Source organism: Rana temporaria, chromosome 10 (genome assembly GCF_905171775.1).
Source record: "Rana temporaria chromosome 10, aRanTem1.1, whole genome shotgun sequence".
Lineage (NCBI taxonomy): Eukaryota > Metazoa > Chordata > Amphibia > Anura > Ranidae > Rana > Rana temporaria.
In genome coordinates this window covers 141,330,802-141,347,438 of record NC_053498.1, presented here as the reverse complement: position 1 = coordinate 141,347,438, position 16,637 = coordinate 141,330,802, and the positions used below count along the sequence as shown (strand labels likewise).

Below are 16,637 nucleotides of genomic sequence, written 5' to 3'. Positions count from 1 at the left end.
TAAGGGGGCACTCTGAATGGGACATTTGATGTAAGGGGGACTTTGATGGGGACATTTGATGTAAAGGGACACTCTGGTACCAGTAGTTGATGTAGGGGGGCACTGTGATGGGGAGAATTGATGTAAGGGGGCACTCTGATGAGGGAAATTGATATAAGTGGACACGCTAATGATGACAATTGATGTACAGGGATTCTCTGATGGGTACAGTTGATGTAAGGGGGCATTCTGATGGGGGCAATTGATGAAGGAAGCACTCTGATGCAGACAGTTGATTTAGGGGTGCACTCCGGTGGGGACATTTCATGTAAGGGGGCACTCTGATGGGGACACCTGTTGTAAGTGGACACTCTGATGAGGACAATTGATGTAAGTGGACACTCTGATGGGTACAGTTGATGTAAGGGGGCATTCTGATGGGGCAATTGATGTAAGGAAGCACTCTGATGCAGACAGTTGATGTAGGGGTGCACTCTGGCGGGGACAATTGATGTAAGGGAGCACTCTGACGGGGTCCATAGATGTAAGAAAGTGCTCTGATGGGAACAACTTATGTAATGGAGCACTCTGGTGGGGATCCTAATGTAAGGGTGCACTCAAATGGTGACCCTGATGAGAAGGTGGGCTCTGATAAAGGCACCTGATATAACAGGGCACACGTTCTGTTTAATCATAATCTAATAAAAGCCTAATACAGACTACCGTTCCCTCTTCACTCCTGCACCACCTTTCAGATGTTACTTCCAGGTCATGACTCAAAGAACAAAAGTGTGCTAAGTCAACAGAAATTACTGGTTCCCTGCATCTGTGTCTCACTGTGTGATAGACTGTCATTGACAAAGTGTTATTATGCTGTCCTGACTTTTTTTAAGTACACCCCCCATATTGTATGGACTAGATTCAGCCTTGAGGTTTTTACTCAAGGATGTGATTAGAGCAGTCAATCTCAACCGTGCTCGCCCCCTCCCTTGGACTACAGGAGAGTCAGCACGCTCTCTACGTTGCAGATAGAGAAAGGAGCTGTGTGTTAGTGGGCGTCCTGACTCTCCTGTAGTCCAAGGGAGGGGGCGAGCACGACACTCCACACCAGGGAGAAAGCCTTGCATTACGGTGTGGAGTTACAGACAGAAGAACAGGAAGTGAGGATTTCTCAGAAGAAATAAGGACATTTAAAAGCAAAATGGAAGGATGAGGTAAGTGAAGGAGGACTGCACTAAGATAAAGGAAGATATTTAGGAAAGAAAAAATGGTATCTTTACAACCCCTTTAATTCTATCAACTATTTATACCGTATTTATCGGCGTATACCGCGCACTTTTTCCCCCTTAAAATCAGGAGAAAATCGTGGGTGCGCGATATACGCCGATCCCCGCTGTCTCCGACATTGTCCGAGCCGAGTGTACTGCGCACTCGGCTATGCTCGGCTAGGCTCGGCCAGCCTCGTACACCCTCGGCTCCGCCCGAAGCCATGCGAGAGGAGCCAAGAGAAGCCGAGTGAAGCCGAGTGCGCAGGAAATCCGGCTCTGCACAGCGCGCCAAATTCAAACACACGACGCTGCAAGCCCGCAGACGGACACCCACAAGGCTCGACGGACCCCGCCGCCGACGGACACCCACAAGGCTCGACGGACCCCACGCAAGGTCGCAGACGGACGCTGGACAAGGCCGCCGATGGACGCCGGGCAAGACAGCCGACGGACACCAACAAAGGCTGGACGGACCCCGCGCAAAGCCGCAGATGGACGCCGGACAAGGCCGCCAATGAACGCCGGGCAAGACATCCAAAATTTACGTTTTTTTCCCTAAACTTCCCTTCTCAGCTTGGGGTGCGCGCTATACGCCGGCGTGCGGTATATGCCGATAAATACGGTACTTTATTTCTTCAAAGTAAGTGTGTAAATTGAAGCAAGCTGGTAGGGGCCCCAGTGCATTACTTTGCCCAGGGGCCCATGATCCTATTAAGATGGCCCTGGGTACCTGCATAGCTTTACGTCCAACACCACTTGGCAGAGCCAGAGACATGACTGTAGGGGTCGCATTCACTGTAAGGAGCATTCCTCCCACTGACCACCACCAATAGAATGTGCATTTTCCCAATGACCACTAATAGACTAATCTTAGCAGGGCTTCCCCTGGGGCCTAAAAATGATTGCAAGGGTTCCTTTGGGATAAACAGGTTAAGAAAGGCTGGACTAGAGTAAACTAAAACCTGATTGGGTTCTTGGGTTTGTGCTCCTTTTACTACTCCTCCCGTTACTCCTGGGAAGCCATACATTTCCCACCATAAACACACTTAATAAATTATGACTCGGAACAGGGCCGACAATCCGTGCCGTTCTTTGCCGTCTTTCTTTCCTGGCAAACTGCAACGTTCTGTCAGTTTTGTTTCTCTGAAAATCCCCTTTATTCCATAGGTCTTTGAGACGCAATTTTCGGTAATAAAATCCTTATTAGCTTACACAAAAGAACAAGAGCCCCGGCGATGGCGTCTTTTCAAACAACAGCTGTGCTTTATGTTCGAATACTTATTAATATCTCATTTCTTAGCCAGCTTTTCGGATATTGCTCTCAGAGACCAGGCCTCGGATCAACAGAAGGGATCCCCCCCAATTTCCCTTTAAACGGGTAAGCTAGAACAAATCTGAACGAGGCTATTAAAAGAAAAGATATGTCTTGTAAAATGTCACTTGTCAGTGAATATATGTGCCGGGGGGGTTATGCGAATGGCCCGGTAATCTCTTTCCATAAACCGATTTATTGGAGAGAAAACTGAGAGGCTACACTCAGAGAATGGGAAACGCATACGGACGCGTCTAGCGAAAGCCTATATATCGTATAGATTAAGGCGAAAAAGTAAAAATTCACTTTGAGATTTAACAAGTTCCAACACTTGCAAAAACAGAGGCGGGAAATGAGTTTTTTGCCGTCTGGTAAGCTGGTTGCAGTAAATGGAGATCATGTAAGATGACCATGTTTATGGGTACTTGGAGATCTCTGTTGAGGTCCCCCAGCTGACCAATCGTAGTGGAAGGAGGTTTGGTCTTTGGTTTGGCAAAATAAATCGTCATGATTGGTTTGTGTGTGTGATAGCAATGGACCGATAGAAGCCGGATATTGGTATTTTTGGATTTAACCCCGAATGAATCCTCCTTCAAAGGAAATGACGAGCATTGAATGAGTAGTGTAGACTAAACCTTGTTGGGCTGCTTCCTCTCTGCTAGTCTCAAAAGAGGACATACAGTCGCTGTAAAGCTTAGGGGCAGTGGCGGTTGGTGCTCCATCGGTAGGGGGGGCAGCAGATGGACCTAACCCCCCGTCACTCCAGCCTGCAACGCACACCATACCCACACCTTCCCCCCCTAGTCACCGGCTCACTTGAGACCTCCCATGGTGGGACTTTCACGGGGAATCCGGGGCGGTTGGGAGGTATGCTTACCCTGTGCTGCCCCTGGACTGACATGTTGGAGGGTGCCCGCCGGTGGCGGCTTCCCCTCCTCCGTCTCCTCTGTATGTCAGGGCTGGGCTCAGTCTTTCTTTCTCTGTGCTGGCAGCTCAGCTGTCAGCTAATCGCCAGCTCCCATCTCTCCACAGTGACCCACCTGTTGATGATCCTGTTCGTCAGCTCTGCCTACTTAAAGCCCACCAGTTCATTTGCTCTTTGCCTTCGCCTGTGTTAACATCACAAGAGACTTCTCCTGCGTTCCTGTTAAAGACCTGCTTGACTTCGTTCCCTCTGGCTACAGATCCTGCTTACTGTACTAATACCTTTATCGCTGGCTCTTGGACATTGGCTTGGCCGACTACCCGATCCAGTTACTGAACTCTGGCTATGTTTTGACTACGCTTACTCTGTTTACCTTTTTATTTTTATTATTAAACAAGTGTGATTTAACTGTACTTCTGTCTCGGTCTGATTCATGGTTTCTGACACCGTGTCCCAGCCTCCCCCCTCCGTCTTCCAGTGGTGGCTGGTGGGTCAGTCGGTCGGGCCTCCCCTGCGTCTCCTCGGCATTACGGCGGCCGTGCGTCTCCTCCCTCCTCCTCCTAGGCCAATAGGGTCTCAAGACCCACTTCCTGATTGTCCGGGAGGATAATCAGTGTGACAATAGAGAATATTAAAGCCTATTTTTCACCCTTTTTCGACGCCTATTAGAGCCTCCAGCTCTAATTACGTGCTTAAAAAAACAAAAACCATTGGAATCCATGTGTCAGGCACCCCACATGTAGATTAGGAGGTGGACACATGGATAGGGGAGGTTGCGCCTTTGTGCCCCATATGGATGTGCCACCACTGCTTAGGATGGGGTAGGCAACCTCGGCCCTCCAGCTTTGGTGAAACAAAAAATCCCATCATGCCTCTAGGAGTCATGCCTGTGATTGTCAGGGTCTTGCAATGTCTCATGGGACTTGTAGTTTCACCACATCTGGAGGGCCGAGGTTGCCTATCCCTGGCTTAGGGGTTATTGTTGTGGAGCTCCCAGTAAAAAAGTTCATGACACTTGCATAATATTAGTCAAAAATGTTATATAGAGCAGCCCTTCTAAACCCTTTCAACACAGATGAGCCCTTGAAATAACTTTCCAGTCTCAGGGAACCTCTGAAAAAATAATTATATCTACAACTCACCGATACATTAGTGTGATAGTCAGTGGGAAGAATGCTCCTTACATTTGTGGTCATTGGGAAGAATTACTATCTTACAGATAGCTATAAAATCAATGGTGTCCGCGGGAACTTATTTGAGAGGCAGAAATTGTTTATTACTCAAGGAACACCTAGCAACCCCTGGAGGAGCCCTAGAGATCAATGGAACCCTAGTTGAGAAACCCTGATATGGAGATTAGATTGAATTAAAGTAGAACTATAGGCAAAACTTTTTTATCCCTCCATTTCGGATAGAGTAAGGAAGATTATAACCCCTGTCAGTTCTTTTGTGTCATCTGTGTCCCATTGGGGAGATTTCCATTCACTTCCTGTCCCATAGCCAAGACAGGAAGTTGGAGTAAAGCTTTGCAAATTAAGGGAATTGCTTGCCCACCCCTTAGGACACCAGGACTAGTGTTGGCATTGGAAGACTTCCGCTCTATTATTTTTTGGAGAACAACCCAAAATTAGGAATTTTCTTTTACTTTGATTTTTAAGGATAACGGTAAACAGGACAAATAGTGGAGGGTTCATATACCAAATGGGGGCAGAGGTAGAAATAAAAACATTGCAGTTTTTTGTATTCCTCTCCGCTCATAGTTTGTGGATATCCACAGTGCAGTGGGGAGCCAGCTGTGATTCATCAGGAAGTCACAGCCGGCTCCCAAATCCAAGATGGCGGTGTCGGGGAGAAGAAAAAGACAGCCTGGACTCCAGGACAGGCATAGCTCCCAACTGTCCCGGATTTCGAGGGACTGTCCTGGATTTGGAGCAACGTTCCTCTGTCCCTCATTCCTCCCCATTTGTCCCTCATTTTGCTCTGATCTACATAGATGTATATCTATCAAAAATAGTTTCCCAGTGCTAAACCTTTCATCTGATTGCTGCATTTGTAAATTCCAAATTTCAATATAAAGGAATAGTAGTGGTAAAAAAAAAAAAGCACTTGTGGGTTTAACCAATCTTGTTTTTTTGTACAATTCTCCTTTAAGGGGGTGTGACAAGGGGTGTGTCCTATGCCTGTATACTTTTTCTGATAGGTGACCCTTATTCCCATTATCAAAAAGTTGGGGGGGGGGGTAGACTTGTGCACAACTGAAAAATTTGTTTAGTTAGTTTAGTTTTTAGTTTAGTTTAGTTTCTTTTCCATCCTGTTGATTCGTACTCATTCGTAATTTTGCTAAACGGGATTTTCGGTGTTCGGACTAATTCGTTTTTTTTTGCAAGCGTTATTTTTTGTTAATTCGGGATGATTCGTATTAACGTAAGCCTTATTTTTAGTTGATTTATAATTCGTACTTTCGGTAGAGTACATTGTTTTTCGTCGATTCGTAACTTTTTATTTTTTTGGGTTCGTCGATTCGTAATTTTCCGTGTCTCTCTCACAATGGCCGCTGCCTGACGTGCTTCGAATGGATTTGTACTTTTCTAAATACATTGCGGTTATTTGTAACGATTCGAAATCTCGTATTTTACTTTCGTTTTTTGACACGCGGCCCCTGTACACCATTTTGAGAGGGAGTTCAGCACGGTGAGGGAGGAGCAGAGAGCGGGGCAGAGAGCGTTATTGTTGGATGTGTGGTTGGCATCACAACAAGTCGACTTGCTGATGAATTAGGCCGCATTAACGCAACAACAAATTATGCTGAAGGCATTCGCTATTTGCGATATGATTTATTTCGGATTTGGTTTTATTCGTAATTAGGGATGCACCAATATATGGGTGGCCGATACATATCGTCCGAAAACAGCTGTTTTGGGGAAATGCCGAAACAGCTTAAAAATTGCCGATAATGACTGCTCGCACGATCACCCCTGACTGTCCCGTGTCCTCCTCCAGCCCCCCTCCGTTTTGCTGCAATCTCTCTCCCTCCGTGTCCCCCTCTGTGTTTCCTTCTCCCCCGTGTCCCCCGCCGTGTTTCTCTCTCCCTCCGTGTATCCTGCGTGTCCCCCGCCGTGTTTCTCTCTCCCTCCGTGTATCCTGTGTGCCCCCCGCCGTGTTTCTCTTTCCCTCCGTGTATCCCTCCGTGTCCACCCCGTGTTTCTCTCTCCCTCCGTGTATCCCTCCGTGTATCCCTGAGTGTATCCATCCGTGTATCCCTCCGTGTCCACCCCGTGTTTCTCTCTCCCTCCGTGTATCCCTCCGTGTATCCCTGAGTGTATCCATCCGTGTATCCCTCCGTGTTCCCCGCCGTGTTTCTCTCTCCCTCCGTGTCCCCCCCATGTTTCTCTTTCCCTCCGTGTATCCCTCCGTGTCCACCCCGTGTTTCTCTCTCCCTCCGTGTATCCCTCCGTGTCCCCCCCCCCCCCGTGTCCCCCTGTGTTTCTCTCTCCCTCCGTGTCCCCCGCCGTGTTTCTCTCTCCTTCCATGCTCCTCCTCCACCCCCTGGAACTGTCAGGATGGAGAGCGGGGTAGAAGCCGGTAAATCCGGCTCCTTACTGTTTAGAATGGACAGAGTCAGTGATTACTGACTCTGTCCATTCACATAACTGAAACATCGTAAACTGTGTTTACAATGTTTCAGTTTATGAATGAAGAGAAGCGGCTGTCTTCTCTCCATTCATTTTTAGCGCAGCTGAAGCTGCAGAGAAAGGGATTGGGGAATCTGTGTCCCTAGTCCCTTTTCCCTGTCTCAGAGGGGAGATGTCAGAGGTCTGATATCTCACCAAAGCCCCCCCAACAGGGCTGATTAAAAAAAAGAAAAAAAATTTCAATAAATTATTTAAAAAATAAAATGTAAATAATAATAAAAAATAAAATGTAAATAATAATAAAAAATAAAATGTAAATAATAATAAAAAATAAAAAACACACTGACAATCCACTACCCCCCCTCAAAAAAAAAAATATCACTGTAAAAAAAAAAATAAAAAAAAAAAATGACCATAAAAAAAAAATAGTAGTTATAAAAAAAAAAAGAAAAGTCAGTTTCGGTTTCGGCCTGCCATTTTTTTTTATTTCGGTTTTGTTTCGGTTCTGAAATTTCCATATCGGTGCACCACTATTTGTAATTGCTTTGTTCGGAAATTCGAATGCTTCCGAGCCTCCGAAAGTTGCTAAATCCGTCCGAATTTCGATTGGTTACGAAAACGAATTGCACAAGCCTATTGGTAGGTATGGACAGGTAAGTACCTGATTTTTAAGTCACAATGAACCGTTTTGCCAGCTGGTGACCCTTCATTCTTTCGAAAGCACCCATTAGAAAAGTTGATGAAACTTCAGTAATTTACGTCCAAATTACAGTTCAACCACCTCCAGCCCCGCCCTGGACAGCGACAGATGGGGAAGAAAGGTTTCTCGATGGTCAGCTGCAAATATTGCAATACAGACAGTTCTTATTTCTGCTAAATGACATCGTAAGTGAGTATCCTCCTGAGATTCATCACAGACTTTGATTGCTGGCACAGTCCCGCTGTGTAAGATGGAATGGAAGATAAAAGCGATGCGCACAGAGATAAGTGCTTAATTAATTCTGCTTTACTCAATTATTATTGGAATTGGCTATTAACAGAAATGTATAGCGGCTGTCCCAATACTTTTCTTTCATTTGTATATTATGGACGTGAGTTTCTATTTCATTGAGTAAATCTAAAATATATTTATACGTAAAGGGGTTGTAAAGGAAACAATGTTTTTCCCTAAATATCTTCCTTTACCTTAGTGCCGTCCTCCTTCACTTACCTCATCCTTCCATTTTGCTTTTAAATGTCCTTATTTCTTCTGAGAAATCCTCACTTCCTGTTCTTCTGTCTGTAACTACACACAGTAATGCGAGGCTTTCTCCCTGGTGTGGAGAAAGCCTCTTGAGGGGGGAGGGGGCGAGCAGGAGAGTCAGAACGCCCACTAACACACAGCTCCTTTCTCTATCTGCAAAGTAGAGAGTGTCCTGACACTCCTGCTCGCCCCCTCCCCCCTCAAGAGGCTTTCTCCACACCAGGGAGAAAGCCTTGCATTACTGTGTGGAGTTACAGACAGAAGAACAGGAAGTGAGGATTTCTCAGAAGAAATAAGGACATTTAAAAGCAAAATGGAAGGATGAGGTAAGTGAAGGAGGACTGCACTAATGCACACCTCCAATCCTGAAGTCGTGCTGTGGCTATCCGGTCCATTTCCTGATTGCCCATGGCCTCCCACGAGTCCACCCGATTCATCTGGGAGAACTTGGAGGTGGAGAAAGTGGGAAAGTGGGAGGGGGTCTCCTGCCTCAACCCGGATGAGAGAATCTATTCCAAAGCCTCTCCGTCCCACCCTAGGAGCTGTAGAGTTACCCCATAGACCCCTACTCCCGATGATTGGCTTTAAACGCCATTAAACGCGTCCACACTCAAGGGTGCCAAGCTATAGCTTATCCACCATCATGAATTTATCTTTATATATTCCTATTTTTATATCATGTATTGTTTGTATCTATTATGACCAATATGTATAAATTAGGGGCCAGATTCTTAAAAGGCTTACGACGGCTCAACGCCATTTGCGCCGTCGTAAGTCCTAATCTGGCCCGGCGTATCTATGCGACTGATTCTTAGAATCAGTTACGCATAGATATCCATTAGATCCGACAGGCGTAAGGCTCTTACGCTGTCAGATCTTAAATGCAATTTTTTTTCCCGCCGCTAGGTGTCGCCTCGTCGTTTTCCCCGTCGTCTATGCAAATTAGCTATTTACGCCGATTCCCGAACGTACGCGCGGACGACGCAATGAATTTACGACGTTTCCGTAAGCGTAAACTTGCCCCTGCTATATGAGGGGCAAGTTTACGAAGGTCCGTCGTAAGCCATGTTAAGTATGGCGTCGGGTCAGCGTCGTCTTTTTCTGTCGTTTACGTTGTTTTCGTAAGTCATTCGCGAATACGACTTTACGTCAATGACGCTCACGTCGGCGTCATTGACGTTTTCCGTCGTGAGCTGGAGCATGCGCACTGGGCTATTTTTATGCCCCGCGCATGCGCAGTTCGATCGTCGCGGGGGCGCGCTTAATTTAAATACAAGCCGCCCCCTTTGAATTACGCGGCCTTACGCCGGGCCATTTAAACTACGCCGCCACAAATTACGGAGCAAGTGCTTGGAGAATACGGCACTTGCTCCAGTAATTTGCGGCGGCGTAGTGTAAATGGCTTACGCTACGCCGCCGCAGATTCTACCAGAATCTGGCCATAGGTATAAAGCTCAGCGGGGATCGCTCCGTTGATCCCCGCTGAGCGGGCGGATGACAGGGCGGTCCCCACACACTGTGCAGGGACCGCCCTGTCTTTGTCCCTATGGGGGGATCGGATGAACACGGACCGTCTGTCCTCAGCCGATCCGATCCGCCAGACGGATGGAAAAGTAGATTTTTCCTCCGTCACACTTTGGCGGATCGGAGCGAGTCGGATGTCAGCGGGCATGTCACCGCGACTCCATAGAGGAGCGCGGAGCACCCGTTCAGGTCCGCCTAAAAAACGGGCAGGTGGACCTAAACGGGCCGCCCGTGTGAAAGAGCCCTTAGTCTCTGACCCTTGTGTAAAATTATGCCGAACCGAACTGAGTGGTGCTGTGACACCAAGGGGGGTTGGTTTACTAAAACTGGAGGGTGCAAAATCTGGTGCAGTTCTGCATAGAAGCCAATCAGCTTTGAGGTTGTGTTGTCAAAGCCTAACTGGAGAAGCTGAAGCTAGAAGCTGATTGGCTGACCATGCACAGCTACACCAGTTTTAGTAAATCTCCCGCATCATGCGGTTTGGCATGTACTGTACATGTTAGCAGATGCGTGGTGGTGCCATTAAGGCTGCTTTCACATTGAGGCGTGGAGCCGCGGTGACGGTATAGCCGCGCTATTTGTAGCACAGCTATACCGTCGTATTTACCGCGATATTCGGGCGCTAGCGGTGAGGTTTTAACCCCCGCTAGCGGCCGAAAAAGGGTTAATAAGGGTAAAGATGCGGCTGGCAGGACTTTTGGTGCGCTCCTGCTAGCGCACCGCTTCAGTGTGAAAGCCTTCGGGCTTTCACATTGAACACTACAGGGCAGGTTTTTTCATGCGGTATAGCAGCGCTATTTTTAGCGCTGTACCGCTTGAAAGGGGCCTAACAATGAATAGCCCTGCTGTGCTTCTGCTACAGGGCAGTGCATTTCTGCGCACGATTTTGCACGCATTCCCGACACACAGAAAGTCAACCTACCCTTTATTATTTGTATTTGATTGTTCCTGCATAGTTCTCCTCTAGTGAAAAGAAAAAGATACAATGGGGGGAGATTTACTAAAACTGGAGCATCTGGTGCAGCCGTGCATGGTAGCCAATCAGCTTCGAACTTCAGCCTGTTCAATAAATCCTGGAAGCCGATTGGTTTCTATGCAGAGCGGCACCAGATTTTTGCACTGTCCAGTGTTAGTAAATCATCCCCCATTGTATCCCTGCAGAGGAGAAACAGTGCAGGACGGGTTCTACTCACAGCAATTGTTTTTTTTTTATTTATTACAGGTACTTACCGTATATACTCGAGTATAAGCCGAACCGAATATAAGCCGAGGCACCTAATTTTACCACAAAAAAATGGGAAAATGTATTTACTCGAGTATAAGCCTAGGGTGGGAATTGCAGCAGCTACTCGTAAACAATGCCCATCTGCAGCCTCACTGTGCCCATCTGCAGCCTCACTGTGCCCAATTGCAGCCTCACTGTGCCCATATACAGCCCCATTGTGCCCATCTGCAGCCTCAATGTGTCCATCTGTGCCCATCTGCAGCCTCACTGTTCCCATTTGCAGCCTCGCTGTGCCCATCTGTGGCCATCTGCAGCCTCACTGTGCCCATCTGCATCCTCACTGTGCTCTCACTGTGCCCATCTGCAGCCTTACTGTGCCCATCTGCAGCCTCACTGTGCCTATCTGTGCCCATCTGCTGCCTCACTGTGCCCATCTGTGCCCATCTGCAGCCTCACTGTTCCCATTTGCATGCCTCGCTGTGCCCATCCATGGCCATCTGCAGCCTCACTGTCCTTTTTTGCAGCCTCACTGTGCCCATCTGCATCCTCACTGTGCTCTCACTGTGCCCATATGCAGCCTCAATGTGTCCATTTGCAGCCTCACTGTGCCCATCTGCAGCCTCACTGTGCCCATCTGTGCCCACCTGCAGCCTCACTGTGCCCATCTGCATCCTCACTGTGCTCTCACTGTGCCCATCTGCAGCCTCACTGTGCCCATTTGCAGCCTCACTGTGCCCATCTGCAGCCTCACTGTGCCCATCTGCAGCCTCACTGTGCCCATTTGCAGACTCACTGTGCCCATCTGCATCCTCACTGTGTCCTTCTGTGCCCATCTGCAGCCTCACTGTGCCCATCTGCAGCCTCACTGTGCCCATTTGCAGCCTCACTGTGCCAATCTGCAGCCTCACGGTGCCCATCTGCAGCCTCACTGTGCCCATTATGCAGCCTCACCTTGTTCACGGCCCCCGGCTGTGTCATGCAACTGTTTGGCGGTCGTCCACTGTACAAGCGGCTACAACAAAATGGCAGCGACTCCGAAACACTGCAGGCTGCTGTTAGACCTCCAGAGGCAGATTGCCAGCACTCAGAGAGACCGGAGAACACCCGCAATCCACCCCCACTGGAGTATTAGCCAAGGGGGGCTTGTTCAGCATAAAAAAATGTGCTGGAAAAACTCGGCTTATAGCACTGACAATTTACGTGCCACATATTTATACATATTTACAATATTTATTATTATTATTATTTTTTTTTTTTATTATTATTATTATTATTATTGATATTATTATTATTTATTTATTATTATTATTATTTATTATTATTATTATTTATTTATTATTATTATTATTATTATTATTATTATTATTATTATTATTATTATAAATTATTACTTATATATATATATTTTTTGCATACAGGCATACCCCACTTTTAAGTACACAATGGTGTTTATTTACTAAAGCTGGAAAGTGCGTATTCACATTAGTCCCTGCCCTCAGCGAGCTTACAATCTAAGGTCCCTAATTAACATTCATGCCTACACATGCTAGGGGGCAATTTAGACAGGAGCCAATTAACCTACCAGCATGTCTTTGGAGGGTGGGAGGAAACCGGCGTACCCGGAGGAAACTCATGCAGGCACGGGGAGGACGCGCAAACTCCAGGCAGGTAGTGCCGCGGGTCGAGATTTGTACAGACGACCCCTTGTTGCTGCTAGGTGGAAGTGCTAACCACAACACCACTGTGCTGCCCCAATCACTCCAATTGGCTATCGCAGTGATTACATGATTGGGAGGAGTCCGTATTATGAGTCCGAGACCCTGGAAACCAGATACGCTTAAATTAGGCTAAGATACGAGCGGCGTAAGTCTCCTAAGCCGTCGTATCTTAGGGTGCAATTTTCCCGCTGGCCGCTAGGTGGCGCTTCCGCTGAATTCAGGGTAGAATATGTAAATGACTAGATACGCCGATTCATGAACGTACGTGCGCCTGGCGCATTTTTTTTTACGACGTTTACGTAAGGCATTTTCCGGCGTAAAGTTATTCCAACAAATAGCTGGCCTAGCCAATGTTAAGTATGGCCATCGTTCCCGCGTCGAAATTTGTAAATTTTAAGTCGTTTGCGTAAGTCGTCCGTGAATGGGGCTGGACGTAATTTACGTAATGTCGAAACCAATACGTCCTTGCGGCGTACTTTGGAGCAATGCACACTGGGATAGGTACACGGACGGCGCATGTGCCGTTCCTAATAAACGTCAATCACGTTGGGTCACCAAACAATAACATAAAACACAACCCCCCTCATACTCATTTGAATTAGGCGCGCTTACGCCGGCCCCATTTACGATACGCCGCCGTAAGTTAGGAGGCAAGGGCCAGATTCACCAAAGAGATACGCCGTTGTATCCCTGTTTCTATCTATGCGGCTGATTCATAGAATCAGTTACGCATAGATAGCCCTAAGATCCGACAGGTGTAATTGTTTTACACTGTCGGATCTTAGGATGCAATACCGCGGCCGCCGCTGGGGGGAGTTTGCGTCGTATTCCAGCGTTGGGTATGCAAATTAGCAGTTACGGCGATCCACGACGGTTTTTCGCGTTCGGTACGTCGCTGCTAGTCTAGTTTCCCGTCGCAATTTTAGTCGTCGTTTTACCTGCCCTAACTTTACACAGCACACGTATGTGCTGTATAAAGTATGGCCGTCGTTCCCACGTCGAAATGTAAAAATGTTTTCTTCTTGCGTAAGACGTCCGGGAATACGAAAGTACGCTACGCACGTCGCCGTTCAAAAAAATGACGTCACGGCGCGCAAAGCACGACGGGAATTACGAAACGGAGCATGTGCAGTAGGTCCGGCGCGGGAGCGCGCCTAATTTAAATGGCACACGCCCATTTGAATTGGCCCGCCTTGCGCCGGCGTAGGTTTTCATCGCAAGTGCTTGGTGAATCAGGCACTTGCGATGAAAACTTGCGGCGGTGTAACGTATCTACGATACGTTACGCCGCCGCAGTTCTTTGTGAATGCTTTGTGAATACAGTACTTGCCTCTCTGGCTGAAGGCGGCCTAGCGTAAATACGATACGCTACGCCGCCTTAAAGATAGGCGCCCCTACCTGAATCTAGCTAAGTATGTGGAAGCGGTTAAGCCGGGCGCATTTATTCAGTTTTCGCAAAAAATAAGCGGACGATCCCTTTAACAAAGGAACAATGCTTCCCCACAGCCCGGGGAGTAAATATCAGTCAGTCCGCTTGTCACAGCTGTCAAAACAAATCGATCAAAAAAAAAAAAACGCAGGCGGGGAGGCAGGCGGCGTTCCCCTCCCTGTGCGTCCACTAGATGGCAGCGACTTCCCAGCAATAAATAAGCCCCACATCTCAGCCAAAAAAGCAGGAGAAGAAAGGGGGCGTGTGCCTGGACCCCCCCCCCCCCCCCTTCCAGTGTGACGTCACAGCCTTTGCTGGGAAGTATAGGCTGTGCTGTCACGCCAGTGTCAGTCTGATGAAGATTGGCACTCAGGTAAGCTGTCATTCATTCTCAATGTCAGGAGCTGCTTTCCAGGCTGCGGGCTGCCGCCGCCGCCGCCGCTGTTGTTGCTTGCAGCCTGTGTGTGTGTGTGTGTGTGTGTGTGTGCGCACTCTCTCCAGCACCATGTGCCTCTCCCTCTCTCTCTCTCTCTCTCTCTTCTTTTTTTTTTTTTTTTGCACAGTCCCATTGCCGGAGCTCTTCATACAGACAGGGCACAGGAGGAGGAGGAGGCAGTGTGGGGCAACCTTAACTGCTAATGCAATCACTCCTCGCCGCCAGGATCCAAGCGTGTGCGCATTTCTTCTTTTTTTTTTTTTTTGCATGCTTGAGCCAGCGCACATATATACATACACACATATATATATATATATATATACATACATATACACAAATAATAATCTATATTCTATACCATGTATTTGTATACACAAATACAGCTTTTTTTAACCTGCCTGGCGGTGTTCCCGAGTCTGACTCTGGGTTAGATTTTCCTGCTGCGAGCGGTAACCCCGAGTCAGACTCGGGCTTGCCTCGCTAGATCCACAGGCAAAGTTACTTACCTTGTCCCTGGATCCAGCGATGCCACCGCGCTGTGTGAGCGAGCAGGACCTCGCTCGATTCACACAGTGCCTCCGTGTGACGCCGATCTCCGTTCCCTGCGACGTTACGACGCACGGGGACGGAGAACGGCGCCAAATTCAAAAAAGTAAACAAACACTATACATACAGTATACTGTAATCTTATAGATTACAGTACTGTATGTAAAAAAAACACACCCCCCTTGTCCCTAGTGGTCTGTCCTGTGTCATGCATGTCATTTTATATAATAAAAACGTTTCTTTCTCCCTGCAAACTGTAGATTGTCCATAGCAACCAAAAGTGTCCCTTTATGTCAAAAATAGTTTTAGATCAGCTAAAAAACAGCGATAATAAATTATAATCACTTGCAGAATTGTGCGATAGCGATTTGTGGGGAAATTCGTCATAAAAAAAAAAAAAAATGACAGCAACAATTCTGCAACTTAGCAAATTTCAGTAATTTTGATTTGATTACATTATTGAATAATTTTTATTATAATTATATTATTATTTGTTATAATTATTTATAATTATTTATTATATTATAATTTATAATTTTGTTTTTAAAAAAATTTCATACCCGGGATGCCTATTAGAAGCTTGTTTGGTCAGATTTAAGTGAGTTATTTCTAAAAATGACAGACCTACAATATAAAACGCCAAATTTCCTTGCAAATAATGGTACCGCTTTCAGCATGTTTTTTCTGAAAGAATCATACCGCCAGGGAGGTTAATATATCAATTTATATATGAATGCATAATGATAGTTTTTTTTATTTTTATATATAATTTATATTTATTTTTATATATAATTTGTATTTATTTTTATATATAATATATAATTTGTATTCATTTTTATATATAATATATCATTTATATTTATTTTTATGTATAATTTGTATTTATTTTTATATATAATATATAATTTGTATTTATTTTTATATATAATATATAATTTATATCTATTTTTAAATATATATAATATATCACTTATATTTATGCATGAAGATATTTTTTTTTTCATTTTATGTTTATTATTATTAGATTTATTTACATTTATTTATATTTGGAAAACACACGCTCACATGTAACCGCGCACACACATATATATATATACAACCTGTACACGACGGATCCGTGTCATTTGCATGCCAAGTGCTTCTCGTACTTGAAGACTTTTTTTTTTTTAACATCACCAGAAAGGGAATTCTTATTTGGGACGTCTTCTCTTATTTGTATTTTTTTTCATCTCTGGAAAATATATTTTGGATTTTTTTTTCTTTTTTTTTTTCTTTTTAGAGGGAGAGAGAGAGATGGGCTGTGAGGAGTGACTCTGCATGCTGCTTATTTAGACAGAAAGGATAGAACACATGGGAAAGGATTGGTGTGCGGATATTGTTGTGGAAGTATTTGGATTCTT

The 16,637-nt window shown here is 46.0% G+C and overlaps 1 protein-coding gene across 3 annotated transcripts in view; it reads left to right on the top strand.

Moving 5' to 3' along the window:
* The first annotated feature begins 14,555 nt into the window (after positions 1–14,555).
* Positions 14,556–16,637, top strand: part of PKNOX2 (PBX/knotted 1 homeobox 2) — a 524,525-nt gene continuing 522,443 nt past the window's right edge. For all 3 annotated transcript variants that reach the window (XM_040326438.1, XM_040326439.1, XM_040326437.1), the window contains exon 1: positions 14,556–14,628. The gene's annotated coding sequence lies outside the window, so the exon portion shown is untranslated. The remainder of the gene's footprint in view (positions 14,629–16,637) is intronic.